This window comes from Piliocolobus tephrosceles, chromosome X, assembly GCF_002776525.5.
Source record: "Piliocolobus tephrosceles isolate RC106 chromosome X, ASM277652v3, whole genome shotgun sequence".
In the NCBI taxonomy this organism is placed as follows: domain Eukaryota; kingdom Metazoa; phylum Chordata; class Mammalia; order Primates; family Cercopithecidae; genus Piliocolobus; species Piliocolobus tephrosceles.
The window spans coordinates 87,091,558-87,109,659 of NC_045455.1; the positions used below are offsets into that span (position 1 = coordinate 87,091,558).

At 42.8% G+C, this 18,102-nt stretch overlaps 1 protein-coding gene across 2 annotated transcripts in view; it reads right to left on the reverse strand.

Moving 5' to 3' along the window:
- MTUS2 (microtubule associated scaffold protein 2) overlaps positions 1–12,271 on the reverse strand; it is a 640,565-nt gene extending 628,294 nt beyond the window's left edge. For both annotated transcript variants that reach the window (XM_031934947.1, XM_031934946.1), the window contains exon 1: positions 12,003–12,271. The gene's annotated coding sequence lies outside the window, so the exon portion shown is untranslated. The remainder of the gene's footprint in view (positions 1–12,002) is intronic.
- Between the last annotated feature and the right edge of the window lie 5,831 nt (positions 12,272–18,102).

Genomic DNA, 18,102 nt, shown 5'->3' on the forward strand with positions numbered 1-18,102 from the left:
AAACATCCTTGCGTGTTCCTTATTTTAAAAGGAAAACAGTCTTTCGTAAGTACGATGTTAGCTGTGCGTTTTTCACAGATTCCTTTCATTAGGTTGAGGAATTTCCCTTCCATTCCTAGTTTTGTATTTTTATCATGAAATGCTGTGTGAATTTGTCAAGTGGCTTTTTTTTTTCTGTTTCTATTCAAATGATTATGAAGTTTTTGTACTTTATTATATTAATACGGTATATTAAATTGATAGATTTTCAGATGTTAAACCAGCATTGCCTTCCTCAGATAAATCCCACTTAGTCATGGTATACAATCCTTTTTATACGTTGCTGATTTCTGTTTGGTAGTAATTCCTTGCAGATTTTTGTATCTATATTCATACAGAATAACAGCTGATATTTTTCTTGGGATGTCTTTGGCTTTTGTATCGAAGTACTACTGGCCTCAAAGAATGAGCCAAGAATGTTCTCTCCTTGTCTATCTTCTTGAAAAACATTATGCAAAACTGTTGTTAATTCTTTAACCATTTGGTAGAATTTACCAGTGAAGCCATCCCAGTCTGGGCTTTTCTTCATGGAAAAATGTTTGATTACTAATTCAGTCTCCTTTCTCGTTATAGGTCACTTCAGATCTGCCCCTTCTTCTTGAGTCAGTTTGGTAGTATACGTCTTCCTGGGAATTTATCCATCTCATTCAGTTTATATAATTTGTTGAAATAAATTTATTCACAATGTTCTTAATTTCTCTAAAATGGTAGTGATTCTCCTTTTATTCTGATTTTAATAACTGAGTCTTCTCTCTTTTTCTACTAGCTAGGTAAAGGTTTGTCAATTTTTTGATCTTTTCAAAAGACAACTTCTTGTTTTTATTGATTTTTTCTATTGTTTTTCTATTCTCAATTTCATTTACTTCTGTTCTAGTTCTTACTATATTTAGTTTATATTCAGTTTATTATTTATACATATATAAATACATAATTTTAAATATACACAATTTTAATATATTATGTCATATTACATATAAATATATATTTAGTTTACTTAGTTTGCTCTTTCTTTACATTATTAAGGTGAAAATTTAGGTTGTTGGTTTGAGATCTTTCTTCTTTTGTTAATATAGTTATTAATAGATAAAATCCCTGTAACTATTGATTCAGTTGCATGTCAGAAGTTTTATTGTGTTGTGTTTTTGTTTTCATTCTTCTCAAAGTATTTTCTAACTTGCCTTCCGATTTCTTCTTTAACCCACTAGGAGTGTGTTAATTTCCACATTTTCTGTATTTCTGAAATTTCCTTCTATTCTTGATTTCTAATATCATTCCATTGCGGTCAGAGAACATATTCTGTATTATTTCGGCCATTTTAAATTCATTAAAACTTGTTCTGTGATATAGTCTATCTTAAAGAATTTTCTAGAGGCATTTAAGAACAATGTGTATTCTGCTACCATTGGATGAAGTGTTCTTTAGGTGTCTGTTAATTCCATTTGGCTTATAAAGTTGCTCAAGCCTTTTATTTCCTTGCTGATTTTCAGCAAAAAATAAGATCTTCTCAGTTTCAACCCATTATTGAAAATGAGGTATTGAGGCCGGGCATAGTGGCTCACACCTGTAATCCTAGCACTTGGGGAGGTGGAGGCAGGCAGATCACCTGAGTTCAGGAGTTTGAGACAAGCCTGGCCAACATAGTGAAAGCCTGTCTCTACTAAAAAAAAAAAAATTTAAAAAAATAGCCAGGCATGGTGGCATGAACCTTCAGTCTCACCTACTTGGGAGGCTGAGGCAGGAAAATCACTTGAACTCAGGAGGTGGAGGTTGCAGTGAGCCAAGATGGCACCACTGCACTCCAGCCTGGGCAACAGAGCGAGACTCTGTCTCAAAAAAAAAGAAAGAAAGAAAGAAAGAAAGAAAGAAAATGTTTACTGAAATCTCCAAATATTATTGTTGAATTTTCTATTTCTTCTTTCAATTCTGTTTCTGCTTCACATATTTAGGGGATCTATTGTTAAATACATGTATGTTCAAATTGACTTCCTGAGAAGCTGATCCCTTTAACAACAGGTAATGACCTTGTCTTCTGTAATAATTTTCAACTTACAATCTATTTCACTTCATATCGGTATAGCCGTTCCAGCTCTCCTTTTATTACTATGTTCGTGTTATATCTTATTCTATTCTTTCACTTTCACAGTATTTGTATCTTCGTGTATAAAGTGAGTCTGGTGAATGGCATATAGTTGAGTCATGTTTATTTCATGTTTATTAATTCTGCCAATCTATGCCTTTTGACTACAGTGTTTAGCCCATTTACATTTAAAGTAAAAACTAAAAATGGCAGGATTTTACGTCTGCCATTTTGCTATTTGTTGTCTGTTACATCTGATGTCTTTTTGTTCCTCCATTACTGCCCTCTTTCATGTTAAACAGACATTTTTCAGTGTCTCATTTTCATTCTGTTTCTTTTACTATACATTTTTTAGTTATTTTCTTAGTGGTCTGTACTCTTTTATATTTACCTATACAATTACCTTTACTGCTACTCTTTATTTCTTCCTGTGGATTTGTGTTACCAACTTGTGCCCTTTAGTTACAAACTGAAAGATTACCTTTAATATTTCTTGTAGGGGCAGTCTGCTAGTGACAAATTCTCTGCTTTTGTTTTTCTGAGACATCTTAATCTTTCATTCTTTTTTGAATAATAGTTTTGCTGGGTATAGAATTCTTGATTGACAATTTTTTGTCTTTCAGCATTTGGAATACATCATTCCACTATCTTCTAGCCTCCAGTTTATGATTAGAAGTCAGCAGCTAATCTTATTGAAGATCCTCTGTACATGATCACTCGCTTCTCTCTTTGCTGCTTGAGTTTTTGTCCATTATTTCATCAAGTAGTCTTTCTGTCCCCTTTCTCTCATTCTTCTCCTTTTGAGATTTCAATTATATGTATGTTGGTATTCATAATGGTATCCCATAAATCTGATGTTCTGTTCATTTCTCTGCATTCTTTTGACTTTCTGTTCCTCATAGTATATAATTTCAATTGATTTATTTTCAAGTTTGCTGATTCTTTCCTCTGCTAATTCAAAACCGCTGATGAGCACCTCTAATAAATTTTTTCATTTTAATCATTGTACTTTTCATTTCTATTTTACTCCTTTTTTAATAATTTCCCCCTCTTTACTGATATTCTCTACTTGATGAGACACCATTTTCCTACTTTAATTCTTCAGACAAGGTTTCCTTTAGCTCTTTGAACACATTTATAATAGCAAATTTAAAACGTTTGTCTAATAAGTCCAGTATCTAGACTTTCTCAGGGATACTTTTGTTTTTCCTGTTATGGCCCATATGCTACTGCTTGTGTGTGTGGAAATTTTATGTTGAAAACTGGATTTAAAAAAATATGGCAACTCTAGAAATACGATTCCACACTGCATAAAGGTTTGTTGTTATATTTGCTGCTATTATTGTTTCTATTTCTATTTCCCAAATTATGTAAAGTCTACTTTCTTCACCATGTTCAGCTGCTGAAGTCTAGCTTCAGTGGTCAGCTAATGATGGGACAGAGATTTCTGTCTTCAACCAATACATATCACAGCCTTTGCTGAGGGATTGTGTATGTTGGGGGGTGGGGTACATGCTTTCAACACTCCAGGAGGTAGTTTACAACTCTTAGTCTTCTCTTCCTACTTTACTTATGCAAAGCCTCATTGTTAGTCTGAGATGACAGATTAAGGCCTTCTTAAGTATTTCTTGGACATACAGACACGGGCCTTCTAGATTCCAAAGACTATGTCAAAAGTTTTTAAAGCCCCCATAGATATCTCCTTTCCCAATGTTTCCTTTTAAGTTTTTTGGTTAACCCCAACTGGTGTCATTGCCTCAGGCAGCTGAGAGATTAAACAATTACTGCTGATTGTTTTCCACAAATGCCCCAGGGCTCTGCAAAACAAGCTCTGAGAATGGAGATTTTTAGGAAGCTTCTAGAGCAATCATATAGTGACAATTTTCTGAGACTGGGGATCTTGGAGGGCTCTAAACCTGTTTTGTTCCTTTCAGTGGCTTCTAGGCTATTAGTTGTTGTTTTTGGTTGGCTGTTCATTTTTTTTTTCAGATGGAGTCCTGCTTTGTCACCCAGGCTGGAGTGCAGTAGTGCGATCTCAGCTCACTGCAACCTCCACCTCCCACGTTCAAGTGATTCTCCTGCCTCAGCCTCCCAAGTAGCTGGGATTACATGCACACACCACCATGCCCGGCTAATTTTTTTTTTTTTTGTACTTTTAGTAGAGATGGGGTTTCGCCACATTGGCCAGGCTGGTCTCAAACTCCTGACCTCAGGCGATCTGCCTGCCTCGGCCTCCCAAAGTGCTAGGATTACAGGTGTGAGCCACTGCGCCTAGCTTAGGCTATTAGTTTTGAGGGCTACAATGGAGCTGCAGAGGAAAGAATGGGAATAAGGTAAGTTTAAAAATCACAAAGTTCACTGTTCTTACTGAGATTCAGACCTTTTTCTTGAGTAAATATTCCTCAGATTGTTATAAACCCTTGCTTAATTTCCACCATTCTAAAACGGTTTATTTTGGTATTTTTGCCAGTGCTTTCATTGTTGTTGTGCAGGAGAGACTTTTCAGAATGTCTTTACTCCAATAATTCAGATGTGCTTCCAAGATAAGTAATATATTAATGCCATATTTTTAAGAAATCAAAATTAATGGGAAAAAATCCATGATGAACGAAATACTAAAACTTTAATTACAGATAGAATCAGTAACAGTGCTGTTCCCAAACAAACTGGAGCCTGTCACAAAAGGAAAAATCAGTAATACTGATCCTGTCTTCCTTTAAAATTTTGATATTTTGTTCATTATAGAGTTTTTGCATTAATCTTGATTTTCTAAACCGCATAAAATTTTTATTTCTATTACTGACTATCTCGGTGTCCCTAAATTTGGTGCCTGAGGCAAGGGCTCAACTAGCCTCTCTCTAGTGCTGACCCTGGAGAAATGTGATCGCAGGCCACATTCCTGCTTTGTTATTCCCTAAACTGAGATATTAATGCTAACTCACATTTATATTTTATTCCAATATCTTGCACCATTATCAAAATTAAAATCCTAAAATTTAGCAGCAAATTTTCAGTATAAAGTTTGGGGGTACAGGACAATGTATTTATATTAAAATAACTTCAAAATCTGCTAGTAGTGGCAAATTAGCTCACTCAATATAAAACTAATTACTATCTGCCAGTTAAACTAATATAATGAGGATTTAAAAAAAAAAAGAATACTTGCTAGAGTTTTCAGAAAACTAAATGTAATGTTTGGCATGTTCACTGTACAAACTTCCAATGATAACACTAATAGAAAATGCATCAGGCTCAGAAACATCAATTTCAACCAAAATCATTCTGCTACATGATTTCAATTCTCAAATTAACTTCCCCTGAAATAAACTGATAGTAATATAAGAATTAGAAGCAAAAAATGTGTCTGGTTTAATACGTGGCAGCACTTCCAACCTGAGAATACAATTATTTGTGTGTAGAAAAATACTGCCTGTCTTGAGAAGCTATTTTCAATGAGTAATGTTAAATAGCTTAGTACAAAGATAATTAATTCTGGATGATTTAAGATTACTTCTCCCATATTTACAGAGACGGTGTTCATGTTAAGTTTTCAGACTAGTACTTTGCAGTAGCAATCTGATGAAGCGTGGAAAATAAACTTCCCTATTAAGTGTTCATTATTTGCTTCTGCTGTTTTATCATCATTTATTGTAATCCACGGCTCTATATTCCCTGCTTTCTCTATGGTACTTTTGGGGAAAGCACTTAAAATCACTGTAACAATATCAGCCTGTTTCTGGACAAATGTATTTGCCTTATTACAGTCTTCATAGATACTAATGCACGATGTTGGCTTTTCATTTCTGCAAGGTGAGTCAAACTTTCTAAAGTCAGTATCAGGCAATCATCAACACTGGTTTGGCCCTAATCACATACACTGCTGACTTACCTATAGTGACTGTGTGTACACACTGTTTTGTTTTTCTATGGGAACTGAACATACGGGTACAATGGGTCTACAGTAAACACAGTAAAAAGACTAACAAGGAGAGGACCTCAGAGATCAAATAGCCTATCCTCTCTGGGACAAGGGAAGTACATTTGGCTGAAATACAATAATCTTGTTTTTAAAATCTCTCAACAGATAAACAGTCTCTTCTCCTTCTATCCAGTCTAACTGATAAAAAATAGAAATAACGAGACCAAAGTAATCATTTTTTATTTTAACTATTCATTCATCTAACCATTTATTTTAAATTAAATTAAAATCATTTATTTTAAATTTATTGATTTATGTACTTATTTAGCAGATGATATGACCATCTATCTAGAAAATCCAAGGAAAATAACCACAAAACAAGGTTATAATTAATAAAAGTTTGAAAGTGCTTGGTTACATTACATTTTAGAATAGCTTTCTATATATCAATTATTGGTTATATGTAATTCAACCAACATATAGAATATATACAACCAATTACAAGAAGGCCCATTTACAAAAGCTAAAGAAGAATATCAAATACCCAGGAATGACCTTAAGTCCCCCATTTTCCAAATACAACAGGGCACGTGAGAGAAGCTTGCAAAGTAAGAGACCACATGAAGTCATGACAGGCACAGAGATGAGTCGGGAACACCAGACTCCTATAAATGCCACCTCCCCATTGCCAGCTGCATATGTTCACTCAAGCTGCTGTGATGCTCCCTAACCACCAGCAAACTCTATATGAGAGATTTCTGTTTTGGTTGTTGAGTTTAAAATTGTTACAAGCTAACTGCTTAAAAAATGAAACAATCCCATCCTGGTTCCATACCCCTGTCCCCATGAGTACAGGAAGGCGGTAACTAAAAACCAGCAGACAGGCCCTGGCTGCAGCTCCCCAATGGCTTCTTCACCTTCTCCACTAAGAAATTCATGACAGCCTGTTGCCAGGTTCACGTGTGTGTGTCCGCGTGCGTGTGTGCGTGTGTGTGTCTGTGGTGTTCTGATTAGCAGATGTAGGGCAGCCAGCTGGGCATGCAGGAGCCTCAGTCAACGTCTGCCTAATTTCCCCTCCTCAAACCCTAACCAACCCCAGTTGCCTATAAGCTGGGGATTCTCTCCGGCTCAGTTCCACTCAGCAAGTTGTTCTAGGTTCTTGGTATTAAGACATTCCTTAAGCAAGAGCAGCGTGGTTCCCACTGGCCACATCTTTCACATATCATAGTTCCATTTGTTCCCAGGGTGACTGCAGGGAGTCCAGGCTGGAGTGACCTTGCCCCTTTCCTATGACAAGCCAGTGGGAGCCATCACTGAAAACATACAGTCTCCCTCCCTGCTCGTATTCAGGTATGGTCTAGGCTGGATTCCGACGCCCTAAGAGGCCCTCAGTTCCAAGCCACCACACTACTAAGGCCCCAAGAACACCACCAGTGTTCGTGGGCAGACTCGGGTGGCTGGAGCGGGGGATAGGGCTGCCATCGTGAGGAAGAGCTGGCCATGGGCATGAGATCCCCCACTGCGGCCTGCAGCTGCCTCCCTGTGCTCCCCACCAATGCAGGCTGCACTCTGGTCAGGCGGCTCACTCTTCCATCTCCTTCAGGGCTCTGCTCACCATCTCCTCTCAGTGAGGCATCCCCTGACCACACTACTTGAAAGAGCAATTCCCCATCTCCCACTCCTGCTCCCCCGTCTCTGATTTATTTTCTCCACAGCACTCTCCATATCTGATATATTAAGTACTTAACCTCATCTGGTTCATTCCATTATACTGTAAGTTCCTCAAGGGTACAGTTTTTGTCCGTTTTGTTTGCTGCTCTATACCTAACATGTAGAACAGGGCCTGGCCTATGGTGACACTCAAACTTTTTTGTTGGCTGGTGTGGGGGAAAAAGAAATCTGGACACTGGTTAAAGGCAGTCAGGACAGACTTTACTCTGCACTACTGCAGCGAGAGAAAGAGACTTCAGTAGAGAGCTGAGCTCAACTCCGATTCAGGTAGAGGTGACTGGGTGTTTTAAAGAGAGAATGAGGAACTAGCGAAGAAAAATGAGAATGTGTGTGGGCTCAAGCAGGGTCAAGGACATAGAATATTACAGCAAGCAGACCAGGGGGTTTGCCAATGAGACTACGCCATCTGTGACTGCTAAATGTCACTTGTCAAAGTTAAGCTCCTACCCACCTACAGAGACTAGAGGACCGAGCCCTATCCTCCCTCATGACTACATGTCAAAGGAATGGCTCACAGACCCTGAGGAAGACACTCCAGGTGGTAGGAGATACACATATATCTCAAAGGCACAGAGAAAGAATTACAATTGTAAGTTTTTAATAAACGATCTAACAAAATGAAAGTCAGGGGCCTATTATCATTTGTGTGGGCTAGAACAAGACAAATTCTTTGGGGCAGCCTTGAGCTTTTGTAGGCAGGAATGCAAGTGAAGGTGGGTCATCCCAGGAACATGGCCTTAGGCTGCTAGATGCCATGTTATAAGGTGTGGCTGTGTCCCCACCCAAATGTCATCATGAATTATAATTCCCATGATCCCCATACGTCATAAGAGGGACTAGGTGGGAGGTAATTGAATCACGGGGGCGATGACCCTCGTGCTGTTCCCGTGATAGTAAGTTCTCATGAGATCTGATGGTTTTATAAGGTGTTCTCCCCCTTTTGCTCATTATTCTCTCCTGCTGCCATGTGAAGAAGGACATGTTTGCTTCCCCTTCCACGATGACTGTAAGTTTCCTGAGGCCTCCCCAGCCATGCTGAACTATGAGTCAATTAAACCTCTTTCCTTTATAAATTACCCAGTCTCGGATATGTCTTTATCAGCAGGGTGAGAACAGGCTAATACACCATGTGACAGTGTTTTCAGATCCCTCGGAGGGTGGGAGCACAGACAAAACTGTTTGTGTTGAAAACTGCAGTTCTTACAGGCCAAGGTTGAGGCCCAGTTGAGAAGAGGGCTCATTGGAGCCTGGCTAAAGTTTGGTCAAAAAGAGAGTCTCTGTGGATGGGTGGGTGGATGGTAGACAGATGACTGATGGATGGATAATTGATAGACGAGGTATATGGGTTGGTGAGAAGGGTCAAGATGATAAGATCTAAAGGCACCCACATTCACACAGGAAGTAGAAATCATTTCAGAGAAAAGGGGAAACTCCTTGACTCTTTTCAACAATTCGTTTCAAACATGTGTGTGGTGGATACTATAAGCCTCCTACTTGCTCATAAAAACTGCTAATGGGAACAAGCTGATATTCATCTAGTCCTTCCAAACATGCATTTGTTTCCTGTAGGATATTTTCCAGGAATGAATTTGTTTGCTCACTGTTGAAAATTCATATTAGAGACCAATCCTAACAAGCTTACAGAAGGCTCTCCTATGGAGCTGATGCTATCTGTTCCTATTAACATTTTATTAATGAAGCATCTTTCAGCAAGGTTTTTTCCTTCCTTTCCACCTGGCATCCTGCCTCTGAGAAGAGGAAAAGCTTGAACCCACTTTCCTCCCTTCCGCACCCCGTTTCCACCCTTCTCCACCTCCAGCTCACACACTGATCCAAAACAGTCTCATGCGTGTGAGATTACGAGGCAAGGAACTGGTTCTCCAGGTAAGTGCCTGATTCCAGAGGCTCCACACAGCCCTAGGTTATAGCAGTTTGCATTTTCTCAGCAAGGCAACTATGATATTGTACAGATTCTTTTTTTTTATCTTTTCAGATGACAAAAATTATATTAAGAATAGGCAATTTTGTAAGTTAATATTTGAAGGTAAGTTGGAGCCTGGGATAGCCGCACGGTCTGTGGAACCTTGGGTTTATATAATTGGGGGGTGGGAAGGTAGAAAGAGTACTCTCCCTATTTTTAAAAAAATCCAAAAGTACAAATACAAACTCAGGGATGACCACATGAACACACTGCCAGTGCCCCTCCCAGAGGGCTCCGAAGAAGCCTGTGTGAGGGAGGGACCTGAGGCTTAGGTTCATTAGCTCCCCAGTCGATCTGCCGCTGCTGGAGATAGAAAGGACTAGAGAGGTTTCTGCCACAGCGTTCAAATCTCCAGAAAATCGCTAAGCAGAACAGTCTTCTATTACATCAATCCCCCAGACGCTATTCTTACCTCTCGTTCACAAACAACCATCCCTGCTGTTCCCTCTAATTTGCCAACAGCAATTCATTATAAAAGTGTGTATGCCGGGGTGGGTTTGGGCATCCTCCCGGATTTTGGCTTTAACAGTCTAGTTCCGTGTCAATTATGTAATAGCCAAAACAGGGAGTTTAATGGAGTACCAAAAGCACAGTCAGAGTTCTTACATAAGCCTTCATAAACCATCCATAAGATCTGCTTCTAGATTTGGATATTTGGGATTACATAAGGAAGACAGAAAACACTGACTCAGAGGCCAGGTTTCTTTCTGACCTAAAAACAATAAAAGCTTTTTGCACTTAATTTACTAGTTCACAGTAATATAGTAAGTTTTTAATTTGATACGGAAAATAATCTTTCCTATGACTTACTTTACCGTGTAAACATAAAGGAATCCTGACACTACTACTCAACTTTCATTGGTACTTCCGCAAATGAAATACATATCACTTAAGATTCCCAAAAGTATTCTACACGGAATTATGGGTCCCTGATAAACATCAACTACTCTTTGCAGGAAAAACAATAAAGAGCACTTAGCCAAAACACGAAAGTCCACATGCTGTAGTTCTTTGATGTGTCCCCTTTCCAATACCATTTTTTTCTTCCCATGTTTCTAACAACGCATTTTTGACTTACCTTAAACCACTGTAGCAACACCATAGGCTACAAAGTGACAGAACAATGCTCCACAATGGCTCTCCCCCCTTGCTACACGTTAGAATCACCAGGAAAGCTTTTTAACATTATAGGTATCAAGGCATCACCCCAAACCAATTAAAACAGAATACTGGGTGGAGGGGGGACAAGGGGTCTTCCCAGCCATCAGTATATCTGATGTTTTCTACTTTTGTATTTTTACCTGAAACAAATAGCCATAAATGTGAGTACTGGTTTTGGGGCCTGTGGAAAGGCAAGGGAAAGAGAGACACACCTTTAATAACCGGCAACTCATTATTACCACATTTCCATCAGAGATAAAAATAAAATCATTCAATAGTTTGAAAACTAGAAAGGATACACGTAGGATCTTTTTACCAATAAGTAGTCAAAGAATTCTCACCAATTCATAATAGACTTTACAAAACCAATTTTTCAATGCTTTACAATTTTACCTAATGACTTTTTTTAATATAGGGTCCTATATTATCTCAAAAGGGTACCTCAAGCTAAAACCACTGCTTATCTCCAAGTAAACTTAAAGCATGACACTGTCTTCTTAGGTGCTCTGGTAATCACACATAACTTTACCAATGAGCAAATATTTTTTTAAGCACTTATATAACGGAGAGTACAGGCGCCTTTGGTATCCTGCCAAGAGTACTTCTTTCCGTGTTTGTATTTAAAATAGAATGGTAGTAACATCACTTGTGTGCCTGTAATTCCTTCTGTGCACAGGCTCAGAATGAAAAAAAAAAAATGGATGTAGCAAGCCGCTTCACTGCTTTACCATTATAAAGCTTGAAGGAAATAACACACTCATACTAAATTAAGACGAAGACTCAGACCAAATTATCCAAAGCTGGGGGTGGGTAGGGGAGAACTCGCTTTAACTAACCTACCAACGCCTCTAAAGCAGGGGGTGTTGAACCTGGCAGCACACGAAGGTGCCAAAAGAGCTGCAGTCCCTCAACCAGAGCAGGTGATGTGGGCAGGAAGCATCACCGCTCCGGAGACGAGAGGCCGAACCAGCCTGGCGCTGCCCCGAGCCCGGCTGCGCGCTCCCCAACTCCGCGCACCTGTCTCCGGCGGGTCCAGAGGGCGTGCAACAGAGCCAGCCGACCCCGCCGGACAGTACAGCAGAGGATTCGCTCACCTGGGTCGAAAAGAGCCAAGAAAGATGTAATGTCCAAGAGGCCACCACTGCCCTCACCTAGACGCTCATCCCGGGCCAGGTTCCGCCACGCTGCTTCCTCCTCCTCTCCAGCTCGAGTTTTCTATTTACCGACAGGTATGTACTCCGCTAAGCGGCCAAGCGTTTCCGCAGAAGGGAGAAGATAAACTTACCCTGAGAGCCGGCGGCGGCGCAGGTGGAGCGCGAGGGGCGCCCCCGCACCTGGAGCAGCCGCCGCTCGCTATCACCTCCGCCCGCCCACGCCCGCGTCGCGGCTGCGCCCCACTCCGCGCCCCCGCACTCACCTCGGCGCAGGCACCGCCCAGGCCGCCGCCCCCGCTCGAGCGCCGGGGCGCAGCCGGGGACTGGAGTCGCCCGCGCGACGCCCAGGTGCTCCCGGCTCAACCGCGGCCGCGGCTGCTCCTCCGGCCGCCTCGCCCGGACAAAGAGAAGCCGCGGGGCCGGCGGCCGCCCAGCCCAACCTTCCCAGCGCGCGGCGCGCGCCTCGCCCGCGAGGTGCCGTCCGCGGTGACAGCGGCCAGGCGGCGAGCGGGCCCGAGCGGTAGGCGGCGCGGGGCAGCTGATGCGCGCACCCCCTCCCGGCCGCCCGGAGACGCACTCGCCGAGACCCTGGCGCCTCCTCCCGGCCCGCACTCTGCGCCCCGCGTCGCAGCCCCACAGCCGGTAGCCGCAGCGCCCTCTGCCGACCGCCCCTGCGCCGGCTCCTGCGCGCGCGCCTGCCCGCCCCAGCTCCAGCTCCAGCTCCAGCCCCAGCCCCAGCTTCAGCCCCAGCCCCAGCCCCAGCTCCAGCACCAGCACCAGCTCCAGCCCTAGCCCCAGCCCCAGCCCCATCTTCATCCTCAGCCTCCACAGGAGGCGGACGCGGCGCGGGCGGTTGCTCCGCTGGTCACCGCGGTGCCTGAGCGTCGGGAGACCTCAGGAGAAAGGAGTAAGACTGGGTTGGCGGCTCCAGGGCAGGCCTCCGGGAATGGGTTCCGCTGTTTTCCGCTTAGAACAGAAGAGGGAGCCGCTTCGAATTAGGCGCAGCAAGAGGCATTGGGGTTCAGCATCGGGAAGAACTTTGGAGGACGCTAGGGTGCCTGATTCATAGGACCCCAAAGCCAGTCTCTGAAAAGATTCGAGCAAAAGGCAGGCGTTTCTTTCTGGAAGAAAGCTTATTTCTGTGTTTAGTGAGCACCAAATGTGCCTCCCCACTGTCGGAGGGGTTCCAGCGAGACTTGACTGCTGTTACGGTAAATAGATGAATTAACGGATTTCTCAAAGACCTTTTTCCAGTCCTACCTGAAATGCTCAGGCTCCCCTACGCGGTGCACCTGGAGGGTTTGAAAAGGCAAATGTAACTAGAGGACTTTTGCAGACTCTGATTCAAACAGCAATGGAATAAAGATTTACCATTATAAAGATGAAACGATGTTGCTGGTCTTTGCACTATTTAGGTTGGCTTTTTGTTTGTTTGTTTTTAGGGGATATCTTTCCAAACCACTGTGTTAAGCAATCCTTTATGCCAGGTAATTTTTTTTTTAACCAACTGGACTACTTGGTGAAGAGAAATCACGAAATGGCACTGGTTTCTCAAGTTGGGCAGGGTGGGGTTCTGACCCTGCAGCTGTTTCAGCCTCAACTGCACTGGTGGTCTGCCTCACGCAGGCCCTCTGCAGGGCAACATGCCCTGGCAGTCACCTTCCACAATATGCATGCTGACCCACGGACACCAACTGGCGTTTGGCCCATCACGCTATAGAAGTGCAGGCCGCTGTCACTGCAGTACTGTCTTATTCTCTGGTCACAGGCAGCTCTGATCAGCCTCTTTCCTTGAAGCTTCTCAGGCAGCTATCTCTGGATTCTTGCATGTCCCCCACACTCCAGGTGACACATGCTAGGTTCTGGAAGCATGCCTTTCTTTTCATGAAGTGGGTGGGTCCTCCTTCTTCTCCCTGTGAGCACCATGTCATTCTCATCACCAACCTTCTCCCTTGATTGCTCCCTCCTTTCCTTCAATTTGGTCTGAAGGTGGTGGAACCCTAACTTAGCAAATCCTAAAAAGATGGTCCAGTACCTCCATTTATGTGGATTTATGTGTGGGGATACCTGTCTGTGTGGTGGCATGGAGGTGATCCCCTGAGATCTTGCAAGCTTGAGCAACTGACGGCCTGCAGCTGTCACACATTTGGATCCACCACAGAGCTCACACCAAGGTCACACATTCCCCAGCTGTTTCCGGCTCACAACTGAGCATGGTGAGAGCACTAGAGCTACACCCTTTCTGCTTCTAGCCGGCGGCCTTTGCTCTGGAATTCCTACGGCCCTACCAGGTCTTTCTCAGAATGTGCTGCAATCTGGAGCTCTTCCAAGCCAATCTTCTTCCCTTCCCTCTCTCCATTCACAAGTGTCAGACCTGTATTGCACTGAGACCTGTCAGAAGGCTCTCCTCACCTGCATGCCAGGCTCCTTCTCCCTCCTGCACTATCCTGAACGGGCGTTGTCTTTAAAATATTTTGGCACATCTAATCCTATCTTGACATCTGCTTTTCAGAGGTCCCAAACTGGCATAGTCGTCTGTTGGCCCACCTAGCAGCATTCCAAGATAAGTTTTATATTAACATTCGATGATGCTGTATTTAGAAACTGTGAAAAGAACAATGGCAAAATCATGGAGCCAACCTGAGTGTCAATCAACAGTTGACTGGATAAAGAAGATGTGGTCCATATATTAATACATCATGGAATACTATGCAGCCATAAAAAAATGAAATCATGTCCGTTGCAGTGACACGGGATGGAGCTGGAGGCCATTATCCTAAGTGAAGTAGTTCAGAAACAGAAAACCAAGTACCACGCATTCTCACTAATAAGTGGGAGCTAAACAATGAGTAAACATGGACACAAAGATGGAAATAATAGACACTGGGGACACCAAAAGAGGGGAGGATGGGCGGGGGCAAGAGCTGAAAAATTACCTATGGGGTACAGTGTTCACTGTTTGGGTAATGGGTCCACTAGAAGCCCAATCTCCAGTATGCTCATGTAACAAACAAGCACATGTACCCCCTGAATCTAAAATAAAATTAATTTTTTTTGAGACAGAGTTTCACTGTCACCCAGGCTGGAGCACAGTGGCGCAATCTCAGTTCGCCACAACCTCCACCTCCCAGGTTCAAGTTATTCTCCTGCTTCTGCCTCTTGAGTAGCTGGGATTACAGGTGCATGCCACCACGCCCGGCTAATTTTTGTATTTTTAGTCGAGATGGGTTTTCACCATGTTGGCAAGGCTGGTCTCGAACTCCCGACCTCAAGTGATCTGCCCGCCTCAGTCTCAAAAAGTACTGGGATTACAGGCATGAACCACCGTGCCCAGCCAAATTAAATTTACAAAAAAAAAAAAAAAGCTGTGAAAAGAAGAGTAGAATGTTCTCTTGAATTAAAAATACATATATATATGATCAGCAAGTATCATAGTGTAGATTCCCTACCAAAGCAGAGACTGATAGAATGACTTGGATACAGGTAATTAATTTTTATTGTTTTTTTGTTTGTTCATTTGTTTTTTGAGGCAGAGTCTTGCTCTGTCGCCCAGGCTGGAGTGCAGTGGCGCAATCTCAGCTCATTGCAACCTCCACCTCCTGGGTTCAAGCGATTCTCCTTCCTCAGCCCCCTGAGTAGCTGGGATTACAGGCGCACACCACCATGCCCGGCTAATTTTTGTATTTTCAGTAGAGACACCGTTTCACCATGTTGGTCAGGCTGATCTCAAACTCCTGACCTCGCGATCCACTGGCCTCTGCCTCCCGAAGTGCTGGGATTACAGGCATGAGCCACTGTGTCCAGCCTATGTCATTTTTTAAGAAGTCTTCCAAATGTAATACATATGAAAGTCCTAAAATTAATCCTATTTCTAATTGGAAAATGTTTAAATTGAAAACTCACTAAGATTATACAAGTAGTTGCCCTTTTACCTGACATGTTTGTTTTCACTTTTTTTTTTTTTTTTTTAGACAGGGTCTTGCTCTGTCACCCAGGCTAGAGAGCAGTGGAATAATCACAGCTCACTGTAACCTTGAACTCCTGATCTCAAGTGATCCTCCCACTTCAGCCTCCAGTGTAACCAGCAGACTTCATGCCCAGCTAATTTTTTATTATTATTATTTATTTGTAGAGACAGGGTCTCACTTTGTTACCCAGGCTGGTCTTGAACTCCTGGGGTCAAGTGATCCTCCTGCCTCAGCTTGCCAAAGTGCTGGGATTACGGGCATGAGCCACCACTGCACCTGGCTCAAGTTTTTAATTAAATTTGCATGCTTTTTTTTTTTTTTTTTTTTTTTTTTTTGAGACAATCTTGCTCTGTCGCCCAGGCTGGAGTGCAGCGGCGCCATCTCAGCTCACTGCAACCTCTGCCTCCTGGGTTCACGCCATTCTCCTGCTTCAGCCTCCTGAGTGGCTGGGACTACAGGCGCCTACCACCATGCCTGGCTAATTTTTTCTATTATTAGTAGAGATGGGGTTTCACCGTGTTAGCCAGGATGGTCTCGATCTCCTGACCTTGTGATCTTCCCGCCTCAGCCTCCCAAAGTGCAACTATTCCAATTACATTGTGTTTAACCAAGTTGTAATTAAGCTTCCATTTGCTGCCAAATTTTTCTAGAGAATCTAAATTTACTAGAACCTCATGGTGATTCACATATCTGTTACTTATTAGCCAAAATAATGACGTTGCTTTCAAAAAAATTTACTATTTCCAGTTTCTGGATTACCTTATGAAATTTCTTGTCTGTACAATCTGGAATGGAAGAATGTACACTTCATTGTTAAAAGAACTAGAAACATGTCATGCAAATGGCTTCTGCGTATTGAAGGTATGCTGGCACGGGTTAGTGTCCTTCAGGGGAGCACTCCCCCATTCTTCCAGGTGGAATCTGTTGCTCTTCCTTCTGTAATCCCGTAGCTCTGTGTGTGTAGAATTTGCATTGCAATGTACTTTTGTTTATGTGTTTGTTCATCCCCTTTGACTGACCTCATGCCTTTTTTATTTCTAGTTGTCTACAACCTATCTTGGTCCTTATCACATAGGAGATGCTCAATAAATATTGGCTGATTGATCAACTCATTGGATAGTTACACTGGTTAAAGTCGGCGGCCTATTTGCTTAGCTTCTGTTCTGCAGAATAGTTAGACCAAGATCAATGGATAATCCACTTCAACTATTGTTGAAATGGTCATTCCTTTTTTTTTTTTTTTTCTCGAGACGGAGTCTTGCTCTTTCACCCAGGCTGGAGTGCAGTGGCGTGATCTCGGCTCACTGCCACCTCCACCTCCCGGGTTCACGCCATTCTCCTGCCTCAGCCTCCTGAGTAGCTGGGACTTCTCGTGCTGCCACAATGCGTGTTAGCCAGGATAGTCTCGATCTCCTGACCTTGTGATCCGCCCGCCTCAGCCTCCCAAAGTGCTGGGATTACAGGCGTGAGCCACCGTGCCCGGCCTTTTTTTTTTTTTTTTTTTTTTTCCTGAAACAGAGTCTCACTCTGTAGCCCAGGCTGAAGTGCAGTGGCACGATCTTGGCTCACTGCAACCTCAGCCTCCCAGGTTCAAGTGATTCTCCTTCCTTAGCCTCCCAAGTAGCTGGGATTACAGGAACCCACCACCACGCTCAGCTGACTTTTGTATTTTCAATAGAGACAGGGTTTCACCCTGTTGCCCAGGCTGGTCTTGAATTCCTGGGCTCAAGCAATCCATCTGCCTTGGCAAAGTGCTGGGATTACAGGCATGAGTCACCACTCCTGGCCAAAATGGTCATTCTTTTGTATCTCTCAATCTAGATAATTTTTGGAGGACCCAAACACCACATAGGAGATAAGAAAGGGGGAATTTGAAAGAACCATCCCCGGTTCCTAAAGCTAAGTTATTCTAGCTATATAATAAATTGGATTAGGGTAGGAAACATGGAGTCCAAGTCCAGCTCTTCCTCCGAACACCTGCTTAGGGCTTTAGTTCTCTACAAAACTAACCAGGGTTAGAATCATTCATTAGGCGACCACACTGCACAGTGGAAAAAGGGGGGTTTTTGGAG